The 19,561-nt window shown below is 42.9% G+C and overlaps 1 protein-coding gene across 1 annotated transcript in view; it reads left to right on the top strand.

The window, feature by feature from the left end:
- The window catches only part of LOC124723043 (E3 ubiquitin-protein ligase HERC2), an 819,840-nt gene that overhangs the window by 420,069 nt on the left and 380,210 nt on the right, over positions 1-19,561 (top strand). The gene's annotated exons all lie outside the window — the stretch shown is intronic.

Here is a 19,561-nt window from a genome sequence, read left to right as displayed (position 1 = left end):
TGTAGACGTATGCGACGAGGTGGGGAACCTAACAACAAGTGAGGCTGTGCCACCTGCACCCTGCCATTCGGACCGCGGGGAGCTAGGAAACGCCTGAAAACTTGCTCCAGGGTGCACGTCAACATGCGGTGTATTCGCCCGCAGAGAGACAGGAGGGTCGAAGGGTCGACCTCCATCGGGCCTGGGCACCCAACGGGCGAAGACGACATACGGTCCGGAGTGGGCAAGAGTTCCATGTCGGAGGACAACTGGTCATGGGAAGCAATCGGCGGTGCGTGACCCAGGGATGCACCCAGCCATTGCAGCGACGCGTCCACTGCGGGCGTTGCCGGCGGGAGAACAGGCGGCGGCGGCGCGTTGCCATGGGGCAAAATGGAAGGCAGTGTCGGTAACACCTGGGGCTGAGGCGAGCCAGTAGATGGGTCCCCAGGGCGCTGACTGGACGGCACCGTCGCTGAAAGCAGACGGGGAGCGGCAGATCCTGTGCAACGACAGAGGCGCAGCTGATTGAGATGCTGACGCACCTCACCAGAGGCCCCCAAAACCAGATACATAGCGCAGCCGAGGCAGTGAAGAATGCGCCCTTCAAGCCAACGCCGTGAACCTCGATAGTAGCGGTAGTAGACAACGTCGCCTGGGGCAAAAGCAGATGTCTGCCGCTGCGCAGGAACCTGATGCGGCGGATGTAGCAAAGACATCAAGGTTCGATGAGGGTGACCGTGGAGCAACTCAGCCGGCGAGCGACCATCTCAGGGCTGAGAGCGATACGAGGACAAAAAGAGCAATAACGCGTCCTCCCGAGAATGCGACTCTTTCAACTTCAACATCTGTGACTTGAAAGTCCTGACCAATCATTCAGTGGCACCGTTTGACTGTGGCGAAAACGGCGCGGACGTCAGATGTTGAATACCATTGGCCTTGCAGAATGACTGAAATTCTGCGGACATGAATTGTGGGCCATTGTCGGAAACAATAGTCTGTGGAAGATCTTCAATGCAAAAGATAGCAGATAACGCTTGGTTGGTTGCAGATGACGTCGTGGAAGACATCCGGACAACAAAAGGAAAATTACTGAATGAATCTACCACAACCAACCATCGAGCATTCCAGAATGGAGCAGCAAAATCGATGTGTAAACGTTGCGAAGGGGAAGTGGCTTTTGGCCATGCAAAGAATTTCCGTGGTGGTGCTGATTGTTGTTCGGCACACACCATGCAAGAAGAACACATATTCGTAATCGCGGCATCGATTCCGAACCAAGTACATTGCTGATGAGCAAGTTGTTTCGTTCTCACTATACCCCAATGTCCTAGGTGGAGAAGCTGTAAGACAGAGGACTGTAATGAACGTGGGTCCACGACCCTGGACTGATCATTATCAGAACGCAACAGCAAAACACCACGTCATACAAAAAGTCTCTCCTGGTGAGCAAAAAATCGGCGAACCAACGGATCCCCGATCCGTGACTTTGACAAGGGCCATTGTGTAGCAACAAAACACAGAACAGTAGCAAGGACAGGGTCGGCAGCTGTGGCTGTAGCTACATGACGAAAATCAATCGGAAACGATTCAACCACGTCATCGGTTTCCGAATCAATGAACATGCAAGCAAGTTCGGAGGAATCGAATGCTCTATCCTCAGCAACAGGCAACCGGGACAACGCATCGGCGTTTCCGTGCTTAGCAGTGGACCGATACAAGATATCGTAGCGGTACTGCGAGAGGAAAATAGACCAGCGAAAGAATTTCTGCACTGTACGTGGAGGTACAGGCTTGGTCGGATGAAAAAGCGATGTCAAAGGTTTGTGGTCAGTGATGATGGTAAAGTGACGACCATACAAGAAATCATGAAACGTTGTAACACCAAATATGAGAGCCAATGCTTCTTTATCTATCTGTGAATAATTTCTTTGCGCAGACATGAGCAATTTGGACGCAAAGGCAATAAGGCGATCATGCGATCCATCTTTGTGCGCAAGCACAGCACCGATCCCGAAATCTGATGCATCCACCATCAACAAAAGGGGCTTCTGGAGATCGAATGACGTAAGGCAAGTATTGGAAAGCAACGCCGATTTCAACTGGCAAAAGGCGCGTTCGCATTCCATCGTCCAGATGAACGGCGTAAGCAATGAAGCGGAGCTGAAATGGAAGAAGCATGTGGAACATATTGGTGATAATAGTTAATTTTTCCCAGCACACTCTGTAGCTGCTTCAAATTCTGCGGCAAAGGCAAGTGTTGTATGGCACGGAGGTGCTCGGGACTTGGATGTATGCCTTGGGCATTGAGTACATGTCCCAGGTAGGGCAAGTCACGAGCAAAAAACACACATTTGTCCTTCCGCAAGCGAAGATCATTTTGTCGCAAGACCTAAAATAATGTTCTGAGATTGGCTAAATGTTCTTCTTCCGTCTTTCCAGAGATCACAATATCGTCCAGATAGTTTGCTGCAGTGGGGATCGACGCACAAACAGTTTGTAGATATTGCTGAAACAATGCAGTGGCGGATGCACACCCGAATGGCAGTCGTTTGAATCAATACAAACCAAGATGCGTGTTAACCACCAAAACGCACTGGGGTTCTTCGTCCACCGGTATTTGCAAGTACGCATCCGCTAGGTCCAACTTTGAAAAATATTTTCCCGGGCACAGTTTGTCAAAAAGATCTTCCGTGTGGGGTAAAGGAAAAGTTGCAGTCACTAGTTGTGGATTCACTGTTGCCTTGAAGTCCACACAAAGTCTCAATTTTCCGGAAGGTTTTGGAAAAATTACTAAGGGTGATAACCAGAGAGAAGCCTGCACACGTTCAATTACACCTTGTGATTCCAAATCGTGTAATGTTTTTGCGACCTCATCACGCAATGCGTGGGGAACATTGCGCGCTCTGAAAAATTTTGGTTGCGCGTTAACTTTCAGTTCCAAATGTGCTTTATAGTTCTTAGCGCAACCGAGGCCTGGTGCAAAAATGTCTGCAAATTCTTCACATAGACGAGAACCACTGTCTGAAGGCACAGTCTGGTTCACTGATAGGACCTGACTTACTATAGACAAGTTAAACAACTGAGATAAATCGAAACCAAATAAGTTCACTGCAAAAGAAGAACGAAGGACGTAAAATGACACAAGTTTTGTTCGTCCTTTGTATGTTGCAAGAAGGCTGCACTCTCCTAACACAGGGATCTTTTGACCTGAATAGCTAGTTAGCTTAACATTTGCGGCACGCAACGGAGGTGTGCCCAGCAGTTCGTAAGTGTCTTGATTGATCAGTGAAACTGCAGCCCCAGTATCGAGCTGGAATGGTATCACTTTGCCGTTAATGTCCAAGTCCACAAAAAGTTTATTGCCCTGCTGACGACAAAAGCGACTGTCTTGTGCAGCGTGAACTGACACTGGTACAAAATCACTTGCGACTTGACGGGAGTTCCGGCGATGTCGACGCACACTATTTGTGGGACGAACACAGTCACTGTTAGAGAGAGTGGCACTGGGCGGAGTGGAATGAACTATATGAATTTCCATGGGCGAAGTTTCGCGAGCCTGAATTTCGTTGGTTCGATTCCGATTCCAGCACGAAGCAAAGGGCCTGGAATGATCTTGAGTTTCCGATCTGAGCTTTTTCTGGCAAACACTTTGAACATGTCCTTTTTTATTACAGTGAAAGCAAATAGCTTGGCTTGGCGGGCAATTCTCATGCGAATGTCTAGTAGCACACCGCGGGCATGATTTTAGCACTGCATTTGCTTGCCGGCGTGGTACACGTGGCTGAGAGCCTGGCGGCAGCGGCGCGGCCGGGCGCGAGGGCTGTTGACTGTTCCGTGCAGCTCGCCCGGTGGGCCGGTTAACCTGACACACGGGTGGCGAAGTTGCAAATGATTCCTGAGCAAAGTCAAGTGTGTCCTGCCGATCCAATATGTCCATCACTTGTTGAAGGGAGGGATTGACTAGTTTCAAAATCTGTTCCCTTATACAAACATCAGAAATGTTCTGTGCAATTACATCACATACCATAGTATCTGAATAAGGGAGTCCACATTGACACTCAAAAGCACAATCCCTAGTAAGGCCTTGCAAGGTTGCCACCCACTCCCGATTAGTCTGACCTGCCGTACGTTTTGTACGAAAGAAGGTATACCGTTTGGCAACTCCATTGACTGAGTCTTTGAAATATGCATCTAATGCAGACAAAATTTCGTCGTAGGACAGAGTTGCTACGTCACGTCGGGGAAATAATTTGACTATCACACAGTACGTGTTCACCCCTACGGAGGACAACAAAACAGGCTGCCGCTCGTTACCTTGAATTCTGTAGGCGGCGAGATGGAATCCAAATTGGCGTGACCACTCCGTCCAGCTTTCCAATGCAGCATCAAAAGGACGAAAAGTTGGTGCAACTGCGTGTTGTGGCTGCGTTAGCGGTGGAGCGGCGGCTGCTGCATCATTTTGCATTGCACGATGACCCTGGACGAGCTGTCCAAGGGCATCCAGTAAGGCCTGCATCTGCTGATTCTGTAAGCGATAAAATTTGGAAAGTACATCTGGAGATGATGGCGAAGCCATTACACAAGTAAATCAGGGCAGTATAGTTAAGAACGCAGTTTTGCCTCGTCGCCAATGTTGTGGGCTGGCAAGAGAGCCAACACCTTGTTACTAGAGGAAGCCGAAAGGCACGCATTTTAGCTCACGAAGGCTGGCGTGAGGTCTGGAACAGGACAAGGAAATTAGAATTTAGAAAAATGGATGTAGCTGGTGGAATACTCAACTTTAATCCATTAATGATGAACATCGGTCTTGACGGTACATGATTCATAATATCAATAGTAACTGGTAATGGCGCCTTGCTAGGTCGTAGCAAATGACATAGCTGATGGCTATGCTAACTATCGTCTCGGCAAATGAGATCATATTTTGTCAGTGAACCATCGCTAGCAAAGTTGGTTGTACAACTGGGCGAGTGCTAGGAAGTCTCTCTAGACCTGCCGTGTGGCGGCGCTCGGTCTGCAATCACTCATAGTGGCGACACGCGGGTCCGATGTATACTAACGGACCGCGGCCGATTTAAAGGCTACCACCTAGCAAGTGTGGTGTCTGGCGGTGACACCACACCCACTACTGTCCTTATGAGCTTGTTTCATTTTATATCACTTTGCAACATTACACACAGGTATTTAATCAAAGTGTCTGTATTCAAAAATTACAGGATTGATCTCCTACTCATTGGCATTTTTCTACATTTAGAGTGAGCTGTTATTCACCACACTAACTACAAATTTTCTGTAAGTCATCTTTTGTCTTCCTACAATCACTCAGTGACAATTCGCAATAAATGAAAGCTGAGTAAGGGGCGAATGCCATAGAGTACCCTCTGTAAAACTGAATTGGAATTCCATCTGGACCTGGTGATGTATTTCATTCAACTCTTTCACTTGTCTCTCTATGATTGGGATGCCTACTACTATATGCTCCAGAAGGGAGTCTGAGTGATGATCAAATGATGGTATGTTTGTATGATCATCCTGCATGAATGATTTTTTTAAACACAAAGTGGAAAACTTCAGTTTTCCTTTTGCTGTCTCCTATTGCCACGCCAGACTGGTCAACAAGTGACTAAATAGAAATTTTCAGTTGTGTTAGGAATTTCACATAGGGCGAGAATTTTCTTGGATTTTCGGCAAGATCTTTTGCTAAGTTCTTGAATGCTTTCCATGTCTATCTTTCTACGGGTACATGAATTTCTACTAACTACTGCCCTTGAACATTTGTGCATTCTTGTTTGAACTGAGAGTGCAACAGTCTCTGCTTCCTCAGCATTTTGCGAATTTTGCAATTAAACCACGGTGGGTTGTTTCCTTCCTTAACATGCTTACTTGGCACTTATTTCTCCAGAGTTTGAGTTACAATCAGTTTCAACTTTGTGCGTAATTCCACTGCATTCATCACACTGGAACTAAATGACGTCCAGTCATTATCTAAGTGGGGTGTTAACAGCCATGTATCTGCTGTTTCTAGCAAAAATTCTCTTCCTACCTTTGTGCACTGGTTTATTAACTTTAGTAAGCATTGTCACTATGATGACACCATGGTCATTAATCCCTGTCTCTCTCTATCGATATGCTGATAAGGTCAGGCCTGTTTGTAGCTAGCTACAAGTTCTAAAATATTACCACCGTGTATGGGCTATCAAATGAACTATTGAAGATGATTTTCAGAAAAGATGTTGAAAACTATCTCACAAGATTCTGACCGTATCAGCTACATTGAATCCATAGAAATGCCAGTCAATACCTAGTAGGTTAAAGTCATCTCCAACTATAGCTCACGCCATGTAAGACAGCGCCTCCGCGCATAGAGGCGGAACAGCGGAGGGATGAGAACTGCGCAAGCGCAGCAGCAGAGCGCGGGCAAACAAAATCCACATTGCCGAACTTCATTGCTGTGGACAATGGCCAGGCTCATTTGCCTATGGTACATCATATTATACATTCAAATCTATGACAGGAATAGTAAATATTAAAACCAATTTCAATAAGTCGTCATGAGAGAAATATTAATTCAAATCTTGACGACATTGCATCCACTGCTCCACAAATGTACTCCGCGTGACACCGAGAGACGAAAATAGCTGACACAGCTTTGTGAAGATGTGAAGTACAATTTTTCTCAACATGACAATTTCTAATGACAAGATCATTAAAACTGCTTGCAATAATTATCATTTATTGCAATTTGAACTGTAAAAATTTAATACACAACAAAATTAACTTCAAGTACAAACTGAAATCATTATATTTACTTGACAACTGTTTCTACACAATAGAATTTTTAAAAGTGTGTATAAGGTGTGGTGTTGATGTGTTTGACTGTAGTTAAGTGTAATCACTGTGCATAAAAAAGAATTAGTGGTAGAAAAGACTAATGAAAAGGCTATCGTAAAAATGGTAAGTAAGTTTCATGTTTTTCACTGTTAATGATCATTATGAGTGTAAACTAACTCATTTGACATTACAGTGGGAGACCGTATTTATAATCCATTGAAGAAGCAAACAATTAACCATCATCTGTGAATAACAGCAGGGAATGATGACCGATAACATTGAAAACAACCGATATCTTGACAAGTTTCAGTTACTGTCATTTTAGGGCCTTATCCATTTGTGCCATGAAAATGGCAGGTGTTTACTTGTAGAAATATTGGACTTTTGACAAATTTATCCAGCTGCATTCTCACATGTTATTAGAGCATACAACATCGTATGAGAAGCTTAACTTCTCCTCGGGCAGTATGTTTAGCATTATAACCTGAATAAGTCAAAGGATACAAAGTCCTAATCAAAAATACTGGGAAGTTCTCATTATTAGGTACACAGCTGATATGTTGACACACACATTTTTTATACCACGAGTCTTTAATACTAAGAAATATTATTACTTTGTTCGAAAGTCTACACCACAATACCACCATCACTTCTATTTGAATCTGTTTCCAAACAATCTGATTGTAAATTTATGATGATAGGCTCAAGGCTTATATCCATAATCACTTCCCTGTCAAATCATTCTTTCTGAAGCTTTTCAGCATGCCGCACAGACTGTGCCCATGCTACAGGTGGGATGTTGTCCATTGCCTCATGCACAAGCAATTCAGTGAATGTTATCTTGAATGGCTTTTTGGTCTCCCTCAAAGCCTTAACCCCTCACCCAAATTAATTTCATAGGGCTACATTGACAGTCTTCCCCCCATGAACCATGGACCTTGCCGCTGGTGGGGAGGCTTGCGTGCCTCGGTGATACAGATGGCCGTACCGTAGGTGCAACCACAACGGAGGGGTATCTGTTGAGAGGCCAGACAAACGTGTGGTTCCTGAAGAGGGGCAGCAGCAGTTTCAGTAGTTGCAGGGGCAACAGTCTGGACGATTGACTGATCTGGCCTTGTAACAATAACCAAAACGGCCTTGCTGTGCTGGTACTGCGAATGGCTGAAAGCAAGGGGAAACTACAACCGTAATTTTTCCCGAGGGCATGCAGCTTTACTATATGGTTAAATGATGATGGCGTCCTCTTGGGTAAAATATTCCGGAAGTAAAATAGTCCCCCATTCGGATCTCCGGGCGGGGACTACTCAAGAGGACGTTGTTATCAGGAGAAAGAAAACTGGCGTTTTACGGATCGGAGCCTGGAATGTCAGATCCCTTAATCGGGCAGGTAGGTTAGAAAATTTAAAAAGGGAAATGGATAGGTTAAAGTTAGATATAGTGGGAATTAGTGAAGTTCGGTGGCAGGAGCAACAAGACTTCTGGTCAGGTGAATACAGGGTTATAAATACAAAATCCAATAGGGGTAATGCAGGAGTAGGTTTAATAATGAATAAAAAAATAGGAGTGCGGGTAAGCTACTATGAACAGCATAGTGAATGCATTATTGTGGCCAAGACAGACACGAAGCCCATGCCTACTACAGTAGTACAAGTTTATATGCCAACTAGCTCTGCAGATGATGAAGAAATTGATGAAATGTATGATGAGATAAAAGAAATAATTCAGATAGTGAAGGGAGACGAAAATTTAATAGTCATGGGTGACTGGAATTCGAATGTAGGAAAAGAGAGAGAAGGAAACATAGTAGGTGAATATAGAATAGGGGTAAGAAATAAAAGAGGAAGCCATCTGTTAGAATTTTGCACAGAGCATAACTTAATCATAGCTAACACTTGGTTCAAGAATCATAAAAGAAGGTTGTATACATGGAAGAATCCCGGAGATACTAAAAGGTATCAGATAGATTATATAATGGTAAGACAGAGATTTAGGAACCAGGTTTTAAATTGTAAGACATTTCCAGGGGCAGATGTGGACTCTGACCACAATCTATTGGTTATGAACTGCAGATTAAAATTGAAGAAACTGCAAAAAGGTGGGAATTTTAGGAGATGGGACCTGGATAAACTGACTAAACCAAAGGTTGTGCAGAGTTTCACGGAGAACATAAGGGAACAATTGACAGCAGTGGGGGAAAGAAGTACAGTAGAAGAACAATGGGTAGCTCTGAGAGATGAAGTAGTGAAGGCAGCAGAGGATCAAGTAGGTAAAAAGACGAGGGCTAGTAGAAATCCTTGGGTAACAGACGAAATATTGAATTTAATTGATGAGAGGAGGAAACATAAAAACGCAGTAAATGAAGCAGGCAAAAAGGAATACAAACGTCTCAAAAATGAGATCGACAGGAAGTGCAAAATGGCTTAGCAGGGATGGCTAGAGGACAAATGTAAGGATGTAGAGGCTTATCTCACTAGGGGTAAGATAGATAACTGCCTACAGGAAAATTAAAGAGGCCTTTGGAGAAAAGAGAACCACTTGTATGAATATCAAGAGCTCAGATGGAAACCCAGTCCTAACCAAAGAAGGTAAAGCAGAATGGTGGAAGGAGTGTATAGAGGATCTATACAAGGGCGATGTACTTGAGGACAATATTATAGAAATGGAAGAGAATGTAGATGAAGATGAAATGGGAGATACGATACTGCGTGAAAAGTTTGACAGAGCACTGAAAGACCTGAGCCGAAACAAGGCCCCGGGAGTAGACAACATTCCATTAGAACTACTGATGGCCTTGGGAGAGCCAGTCCTGACAAAACTCTACAATCTGGTGAGCAAGATGTATGAGACAGGTGAAGTACCCTCAGACCTCAAGAAGAATATAATAATTCCAATCTCAAAGAAAGCAGGTGTTGACAGATGTGAAAATTCCCGAACTATCAGTTTAATAAGTCACGGATGCAAAATACTAACGCAAATTCTGTACAGACAAATGGAAAAACTGGTAGAAGCTGACCTTGGGGAAGATCAGTTTGGATTCCGTAGAAATATTGGAACACGTGATACAATACTGACCTTACGACTTATCTTAGAAGAAAGATTAAGGAAAGGCAAACCTACGTTTCTAGCATTTGTAGACTTAGAGAAAGCTTTTGACAATGTCGACTGGAATACTCTCTTTCAAATTCTAAAGGTGGCAGGGGTAAAATACAGGGAGCGAAAGGCTATTTACAATTTGTACAGAAACCAGATAGCAGATATAAGGGTCGAGGGGCATGAAAAGGAAGCAGCGGTTGTGAAGGGACTGAGACAAGGTTGTAGCCTCTCCCCAATGTTATTTAATCTGTATATTGAGCAAGCAGTAGAGGAAACAAAAGAAAAATTCAGAGTAGGTATTAAAATCCATGGAGAAGAAATAAAAACTTTGAGGTTCGCCGATGACATTGTAATACTGTCAGAGACGGCAAAGGACTTGGAAGAGCAGTTGAATGGAATGGACAGTGTCTTGAAAGGAGGATATAAGATGAACATCAACAAAAGCAAAACGAAGATAATGGAATGTAGTCGAATTAAGTCGGGTGATGCTGAGGGAATTAGATTAGGAAGTGAGACACTTAAAGTAGTAAAGGAGTTTTGCTATTTGGGGAGCAAAATAACTGATGATGGTCGAAGTAGAGAGGATATAAAATGTAGACTGGCAATGGCAAGGAAAGCGTTTCTGAAGAATAGAAATTTGTTAACATCGAGTATAGATTTAAGTGTCAGGAAGTCGTTTCTGAAAGTATTTGTATGGAGTGTAGCCATATATGGAAGTGAAACATGGACAATAAATAGTTTGGACAGGAGGAGAATAGAAGCTTTCGAAATGTGATGCTACAGAAGAATGCTGAAGATTATATGGGTAGATCACATAACTAATGATGAGGTATTGAATAGAATTGGGGAGAAGAGGAGTTTGTGGCACAACTTCACGGGAAGAAGGGACCGGTTGATAGGACATGTTCTGAGGCATCAAGGGATCACCAATTTAGTATTGGAGGGCAGCGTGGAGGGTAAAAATCGTAGAGGGAGACCAAGAGATGAATACACTAAGCAGATTCAGAAGGATGTAGGTTGCAGTAGGTACTGGGAGATGAAGAAACTTTCACAGGATAGGGTAGCATGGAGAGCTGCTTCAAACCAGTCTCAGGACTGAAGATCACAACAACAACAACAACAACAACATTGACAGTGACACCTGGGTAAACACAAAACTGTGAGACCCCATTCATGTGCAAAGAAGTCGTGTGTACTTTCTGTCACATGACTTGTATAAATTAACGAGCTGCAGGATATTGGCATAATTCTCATTTATACTGTGCTTAATATTTTTATTTTTAAGCCAGGTAAAAATATCTGCTTTTCTGGTGTTCATACTTGGTGTTTTCTCTGTAACAGTTGAATTATAACTGGCAATGGTCGACTTCGAAGCAAGATATGACAAGAATTGTGAATCACGTCACGGAACTGATGGTGTTCATTTCCGAATGGTAGTCATTGCTGTTTTTCTTACATGTAAATACAAGTTTAGTCTCAGAAACAAAAACCAGACAAAGCGGAATAATTATCCGAGAACCTATTCCTATGAAAACTTTAAAACCACCAGTAGCATCACTCATGTTTCCAGCAAATCTTCCTGGAATCATGGTAATTGACCCATGTTTCATCAAGGTGATGCACTGTTGTACTACCTTCTTCCCTTGTATCGTGATTCTTTATATTTGATATAGTTCGTGCTGCATCTATGTCACTCCTTTGAACTAAAAACTTTCATCTTAACATATCAGGAACCGATGTGTTTTAAAATTCTTTACATTGATGAAGCACATACCATTGAAACTGATCTTCTCCTGCATAACTGTACCATGTTTTTATGACGTCGGGCATTCGTCATTCACATGGAGCACTTTGAAACATCATTATTAAAACCATCCATTTGTGTTACAGGTTCCTTGCGATTTAGATGCATTCTAGGTGACACAAAACCAACTTTTTCTACAGGTCCTTCAATGCTGACACTTTCATTTACAATTCACTTTATAGTTCTCTTGCTGAATAGTGTAAATTCATGTAGTCGTCTGTCTTCTTTTTTTGTTTTGAACCGCCAGTGTCTGTTGGTCACAGCCAGTGTGCTCCCTGCCACCACTGGATGAGCAGCTGCCAGCAGCAAGTCGTATACTCTTAGCTCATTTATTTGTTACATAGTTTAATTCTTTTTTTCTTTGCATGTTTTTGGGTACTTGTATGGTTTAATTCATAAATTTCAGGCGTATTGTAGTATTTGAGAGTTGTAGCATCGTGTTTTAGTACCTGAATAGTGTAAATTTGTGTAGTCTTCTGTCTTCTGTTTTTGTTTTGAACCGCCAGTGTCAGTTGGTTTACAGCCAGTGTGATCCCTGCCACCGTTGGATAAGTAGCTGCCAGCAGCAAGTCATATACTCTTAGCTCACTTACTTGTTACATAGTTTAATTCTTAATTTATTTGCGTGTTTTTGGGTACTTGCATAGTTTAATTCATAAATTTTGGGTGTATTGTAGTATTTGAGAGTTGTAGCATCGCGTTTTAGTACCTGAATAGTGTAAAATCACGTAGTCTCCTTCTGCCGCCGAGCAGTGTGTCAGCAGTGCGCAAGTAGCAGTATTACTACATTTACTAGGCAATCTTGTATTTTAATAACCGTTTAAATTTTGTGTCGAATTGTTTGTGCCCTCTGTAGATTAGTTCAGACGTTCTTTGCACAACAGTATTTAGCATGGATAGGGACTGCGACTTCTGTGTTCAGATGCAGGCTGAATTGGCATCCCTTCACTCCCAGCTTCAGGCAGTGTTGGCTTCGGTCACACAGCTTGAGGCTGTTGCCAATGGGCATCACTGTGGGGTTCCAGATGGAGATTTTTCGGGGACGGCCAGCTCGTCCCACACATCCCCCGATCAGACTTCGGCTGTGGCTGCCCGGGATACTGCCCACATTGTGGCTGACCCCTCACCCGTGGTAGAGTGGGAGGTCGTCTTGAGGTGTGGCAGGGGGCGAAAGAAATTCCGGCGGGCTGAACAGAAGGCCTCTTCAGTTTGTCTGACGAACCGGTTTCAGGCTCTGTCTCCGGCTGATACTGATCTTCAGCCAGACATGGCTGCTTGTCCTGTTCCAGAGGTTGCCCCTCAGTCTGCAAGATCTGGGCGGTCACAGAGGGTGGGCTTACTGCTAGTTGGGAGCTCCAACATTAGGCGCGTAATGGGGCCCTTTAGGGATAGGGCTGCAAGGGAGGGGAAGAAAACCAATGTGCACCCCGTGTGCATACCGGGGGGAGTCATTCCAGATGTGGAAAGGGTCCTTCCAGATGCCATGAAGGGTACAGGGTGCACCCATCTGCAGGTGGTCGCTCATGTCGGCACCAATGATGTGTGTCGCTATGGATCGGAGGAAATCCTCTCTGGCTTCTGGCGGCTATCTGATTTGGTGAAGACTGTCAGTCTTGCTAGTGGGATGAAAGCAGAGCTCACCATCTGCAGCATCATCGACAGGACTGACTGTGGACCTTTGGTACAGAGCTGAGTGGAGGGCCTGAATCAGAGGCTGAGATGGTTCTGCGACCATGTGGGCTGCAGATTCCTCGACTTGCGTCATAGGGTGGTAGGGTTTCAGTTTCTGCTGGATAGATCAGGAGTCCACTACACCCAACAGGCGGCTACACATGTAGCAGGGGTTGTGTGGCATGGACTGGGCGTTTTTTAGGTTAGATGGCCTCGGGCAAGTACAGAAAGGGCAACAGCCTCAAAGGGTGCGGGGCAAAGTCAGGACATGCAGGGACCAAGCAGCAGTCGGTATTGTAATTGTAAACTGTCGAAGCTGCACTGGTAAAGTACTGGAACTTCAAGAGCTGATAGAAAGCACCGAAGCTGAAATAGTTATAGGTACGGAAAGCTGGCTGAAGCCAGAGATAAATTCTGCCGAAATTTTTACAAAGACACAGACAGTGTTCAGAAAGGATAGATTCCATGCAACTGGTGGTGGCATGTTTGTCGCTGTTAGTAGTAGTTTATCCTGTACTGAAATAGAAGTATGAATTATTATGGGGAGAGGTTACACTCAACAACCAAGCTAGGTTAATAATTGGCTCCTTTTACCGACCTCCCAACTCAGCAGCATTAGTGGCAGAACAACTGAGAGAAAATCTGGAATACATTTCACATAAATTTCCTCAGCATGTTATAGTCTTAGGTGGAGATTTCAGTGTACCAGATATAGTCTGGGACACTCAGATGTTTAGGACGGGTGGCAGGGACAGAGCATCAAGTGACATTATACTGAGTGCACTATCCGAAAATTACCTTGAGCAATTAAACAGAGGACCAACTCGTGGAGATAACATCTTGGACCTACTGATAACAAACAGACCCGAACTTTTTGACTCTGTAAGCACAGCACATGGAATCAGTGATCATAAGGCTGTTGCAGCATACCTGAATATGGAAGTAAATAGGATAATAAAAGAAGGGAGGAAGGTTTATCTGTTTAGCAAGAGTAATAGGAGGCAGATTTCAGACTACCTAACAGATCAAAACGAAAATTTTCTGTTCCAACACTGACAATGTTGAGTGTTTATGGAAAAAGTTCAAGGCAATCGTAAAATACGTTTTAGACAGGTATGTGCCGAGTAAAACTGTGTGGGATGGGAAAACCCACCATGGTTCAACAACAAAGTAAGGAAACTACTGCGAAAGCAAAGAGAGCTTCACTGCAAGTTTAAATGCAGCCAAAACCTCTGAGACGAACAGAAGCTAAACGATGTCAAAGTTAGCGTAAGGAGGGCTATGCGTGAAGCGTTCAGTGAATTCGAAAGTAAAATTCTATGTACCGACTTGAAAGAAAATCCTAGGAAGTTAGGATCTTATGTTAAATCAGTAAGTGAATCGAAACAGCATATCCAGACACTTTGGGATGATGATGGCATTGAAACAGAGGATGACACACATAAAGCTGAAATACTAAACACCTTTTTCCAAAGCTGTTTCACAGAGGAAGACCGCACTGCAGTTCCTTCTCTAAATCACTGCATGAACAAAAAAATGGCTGACATTGTAATAAGTGTCCAAGGAATAGAAAAGCAACTGAAATCACTCAACAGAGGAAAGTCCCCTGGACCTGATGGGATACCAATTGGATTCTACACAGAGTACGCTAAAGAACTTGCCCACTTCTAACAGCTGTGTACTGCAAGTCACTAGAGGAACGGAAGGTTCCAAATGATTGGAAAAGAGCACAGGTAGTCTCAGTTTTCAAGAAGGGTCGTCGAGCAGATGTGCAAAACTATAGTCCTATATCCCTGACATCAATCTGTTGTAGAATTTTGGAACATGTTTTTTGCTTGTGTATCATGTCATTTTTGGAAACCCAGAATCTACTCTGTAGGAATCAACATGGATTCCGGAAACAGCAATCATGTGAGACCCAACTCACTTTATTTGTTCATGAGACCCAGAAAATATTAGATACTGGCTCCCAGGTAGATGCCATTTTCCTTGACTTCCGGAAGGCATTCAATACAGTTCCGCACTGTCACCTGATAAACAAAGTAAAAGCCTATGGAATATCAGACTAGCTGTGTGGCTGAATTGAAGAGTTTTTAGCAAACAGAACACAGAATGTTGTTCTCAATAGAGAGACGTCTACAGACGTTAAAGTAACCTCTGGCATGCCACAGGGGAGTGTTATGGGACCATTGCTTTTCACAATATATATAAATGACCTAGTAGATAGTGTCGGAAGTTCCATGCAGCTTTTTGTGGATCATGCTGTAGTAGACAGAGAAGTTGCAGTATTAGAAAGTTGCAGCACAATGCAGGAAGATCTGCAGCAGATAGGCACTTGGTGCAGGGAGTGGCAACTGACCCTTAACATAGACAAATGTAATGTATTGCGAATACGTAGAAAGAAGGATCCTTTATTGTATGATTATATGATAGCGGAACAAACACTGGTAGCAGTTACTTCTGTAAAATATCGGAGAGTATGCGTACAGAACGATTTGAAGTGGAATGATCATATAAAATTAATTGTTGGTAAGGCGGGTACCAGGTTGAGATTCATTGGGAGAGTCCTTAGAAAATGTAGTCCATCAATTAAGGAGGTGGCTTACAAAAGACTCGTTCGACCTATACTTGAGTATTGCTCATCAGTGTGGGATCCGTACCAGGTCGGGTTGACGGAGGAGATAGAGAAGATCCAAAGAAGAGCGGCGCGTTTCGTCACAGGGTTATTTGGTAAGCGTGATAGCGTTACGGAGATGTTTAGCAAACTCAAGTGGCAGACTCTGCAAGAGAGGCGCTCTGCATCGCTGTGTAGCTTGCTGTCCAGGTTTCGAGAGGGTGCGTTTCTGGATGAGGTATCGAATATATTGCTTCCCCCTACTTATACCTCCTGAGGAGATCACGAATGTAAAATTAGAGAGATTCGAACACGCACGGAGGCTTTCCGGCAGTCATTCTTCCTGCAAACCATACACGACTGGAACAGGAAGGGAGGTAATGACAGTTGCACGTAAAGTGCCTCCGCCACACACCGTTGGGTGGATTGCGGAATATAAATGTAGATGTAGATGTAGATCACACAACATGGTTCTAGAGTCCATTCTCGTTTCTTCAAATGTCAACAGCAGGACACCAGCTTTCAAATTCATGTTTGAAAAGTTACAAGTGCGGTAAATAATCCCCCTCACCTGCTTGTGCAGCACTTCACATTTATTACCATCACCTGGCTCTTATTTTTAATCCCACTTAAACATTTACAGATATACATTCACACCTATACTGCGACAAGGAAAAAAAAATACGAAAAAGGCTGACAGTTGAATGAATAATTTGGCTGTCGTGAAGTACAGCAACAGTGCAGCATGTAGGAGCAAGGTTCTCGCTGCTCGCTGTCTAGCTGCTGCTTGCTCAGAAAGAGAATGAATATTACTGGCTGCTAATGTGTAGCGGGGGGGGGGGGGGGGGGGGGGGGGAATGAGCAGAATGGCTGAAAATTGGGCCACCTTTCAACATGACATGGACTTTAATATTGCACAAGCTTGGTACTTCCGTTCTACTAAGCATAGCCTTTATTTGAATGATTCTAAAACTTTCACAGCAGAATTGGATGGCCGGCAAAAACATACAGTGATTAACACAAGTTCAACTACATCTGTTACTCGCACCCAGGTAACTTCACAGTTAGACTCTGTTTTGACCTCAGTATGGAGATCACTTGTTTCATTTACTTAACAAAACATTAAAATATTAACTTTAACTAACTCTTCTTCCATGATCACTTTTAAGTTCACTCTATATCCACTGTGAGACAAGAACCAGCAACAGTTTTGTATTTTGTAAAGTGAGTGATAGAAGTGTATTTTGTATCAAGCAGCACTATCTCTAACTTTGAAATTAACAAAAGACTTTTACACAGGTCGTGTATTAAAGAACAAGTTCTGAAGTGTTCAGTGTTCTAATACGACTAGTTGTCACATATTAAAGACAGAAATATTCATGACTTTAGGCTTCCACGTATTTGACACAACAGTTCATTCTGTCATTTTTACACAGTAATTAACAGTACATGACACAATATGTCAATTTGGAATGTGAGCATACTCCATTCTCTCTCTTTTTTCTTTACCGCTATTACTTTCCTTTCATTTCATTTAATAACAAAGCTTTAATGTAGGTAGGTTAATTGGAAATGCTTTCAGTTACTAATTGACAGATAAAGTACCAAAGCCTTAAGCACTGGAACATTATCTATATTTTTACTTTTAACACACTTAAAAGAGAGATTCCGAAATTGAAGTTTAGAAAATCGTAATATGAAACAAATCCTTTTGGGTGAACTAGTGCACTACTGGTGATTTCTTCCACTTATGAATAGTGGCATCACACATTGTGCAGTTCTTTCAATGCAGTATGTGAGTTTTAACAGTCCTTTTCCAAGCTTCTGTTGCTGTAATTGGATTGCTTGGTCAGATTCCACATCTATAACTTCTGTCCTGTTCTTTATGACCAAGCTATTCATTTCTAGTTTTCCAGTGTCCACTTGTTCACCACACACTTCAACTGGTAAAACTTAAACTTCATGCCATTATATGGTAGACACATTGGAATGATCTTGCACCAAAATCTCCAAAGTTCTTACTTTTCCGATAGTACCGCCAAATTTTACCTGTAAAAATGTGCACTATACGTTTGTTCCATAGCCAGTTCTACAAAACAACAATATATTGAATGACTCTCTCTCTCTCTCTCTCTCTCTCTCTCTCTCTCTCTCTCTCTCTAAATCAAGAATAGTTTACAATATGAGATTACGAGTTTAATAACAGTATGATCATGTTTGCAGTTCAAATTTGCAAAATATACGAGTAATTAACTAGTGTATACAGTTATGGAAATTCTATTTCTGGGTGACAGTTAATCTCATATAGTGATAATGCTTACTAGCCATGCCACCTAGCAGATGTTAGCATTACCCAGCTAGTTAGGCAGTTATGCTGCATCGAATACAGATGTCTCTTGCGCATTCATTCTGACATTCTTCACCACCACAAATGATGCAGACCTCCACTCTGGAGCATGTCACACTCTTAATCTTATGGTCACAAGGGAATATGATTCCTTGAAATGTCACAAGGTTATGTATGAAAGATTACAGATTGTAATTTAGCTCCCAAGCTGCATGTGAAAATGGAAGAAATCCTGGAACAGTCTTTTGAAGCACATAGGGCCAAATGCCAAGTGGTCGGAGTCGACTTTAGGTATAAATATGATATCAGCTCCTATGTATTTACAGTAAAAGAAATGACAGTTAGTATATCACAGAGCTCTTAGAGTAATAAGTAGTTCCCCTCCTTCTGGTAACGATGACTGGGTGTTTGTGTTGTCCTCATCATTTCATCATCATTCATGAAAGTGGTGAGATTGGACTATGCAAGAGTTGGGAATGTGTATGGGCACACGCAGTTAGGTGCCCCACAAACCAGTCATCATCATCATCATCCTTCTGGTAACTTTCAGTGACATATTTTGGTAGGAGAATGCTCAGCCACATGTGGGGAGGAATGTGCAAGATGAACAATGGGTACCGCTAGAGAGCCTGTATAGAGAGAGAGTGGCCAACGCCGCTACGGTGGCCATGTTTCTGCCAGACTTCAGTGGAACATTCGAATGGGCGATAATGGAGTGCTAAGTCCGTGGAAATACCTCTGTCCCCGAGACAAAAACACAAGATGAAATTGCGAGAAATACTCAAGTAAACATTTTTCGAATGATTGAATGCTTACTGGATCAGTAATACATATCCCTAATAGTACAATTTCCTGCAGTGAATGTGAAAACCATTCGAGACATAGCTATTTCTGTTTTGAAGCTCATTTGGAAGACAGAGCACTGCAATAACAAGAACGTAAACAACAAATATAGTCCCTGTGGGATTTGTTTTCCATCTCAAGCAAAAAACGCTAAAAATATAGTTCACATTACATCTGATAAAATCATAAGCACTTGTACCACATGTGACATGCAAAAATGTTTGAAGACGTGACAAAAAGTATTCACAAGACATTCTCACAGGCTGAACGCTTCTCATGAGTAACTTCACCATTAAGAAACATTATTGATATCAGACAATGTAAAATGCACTGCAGTAACGAACTAATGTAACAAGAAAACTAATTCTAACAAATC

Source organism: Schistocerca piceifrons, chromosome X, assembly GCF_021461385.2.
Source record: "Schistocerca piceifrons isolate TAMUIC-IGC-003096 chromosome X, iqSchPice1.1, whole genome shotgun sequence".
NCBI classification, from domain to species: domain Eukaryota; kingdom Metazoa; phylum Arthropoda; class Insecta; order Orthoptera; family Acrididae; genus Schistocerca; species Schistocerca piceifrons.
Note: the sequence above shows the minus strand (reverse complement) of the source record. Positions and strands in the feature narration are given on the sequence as shown.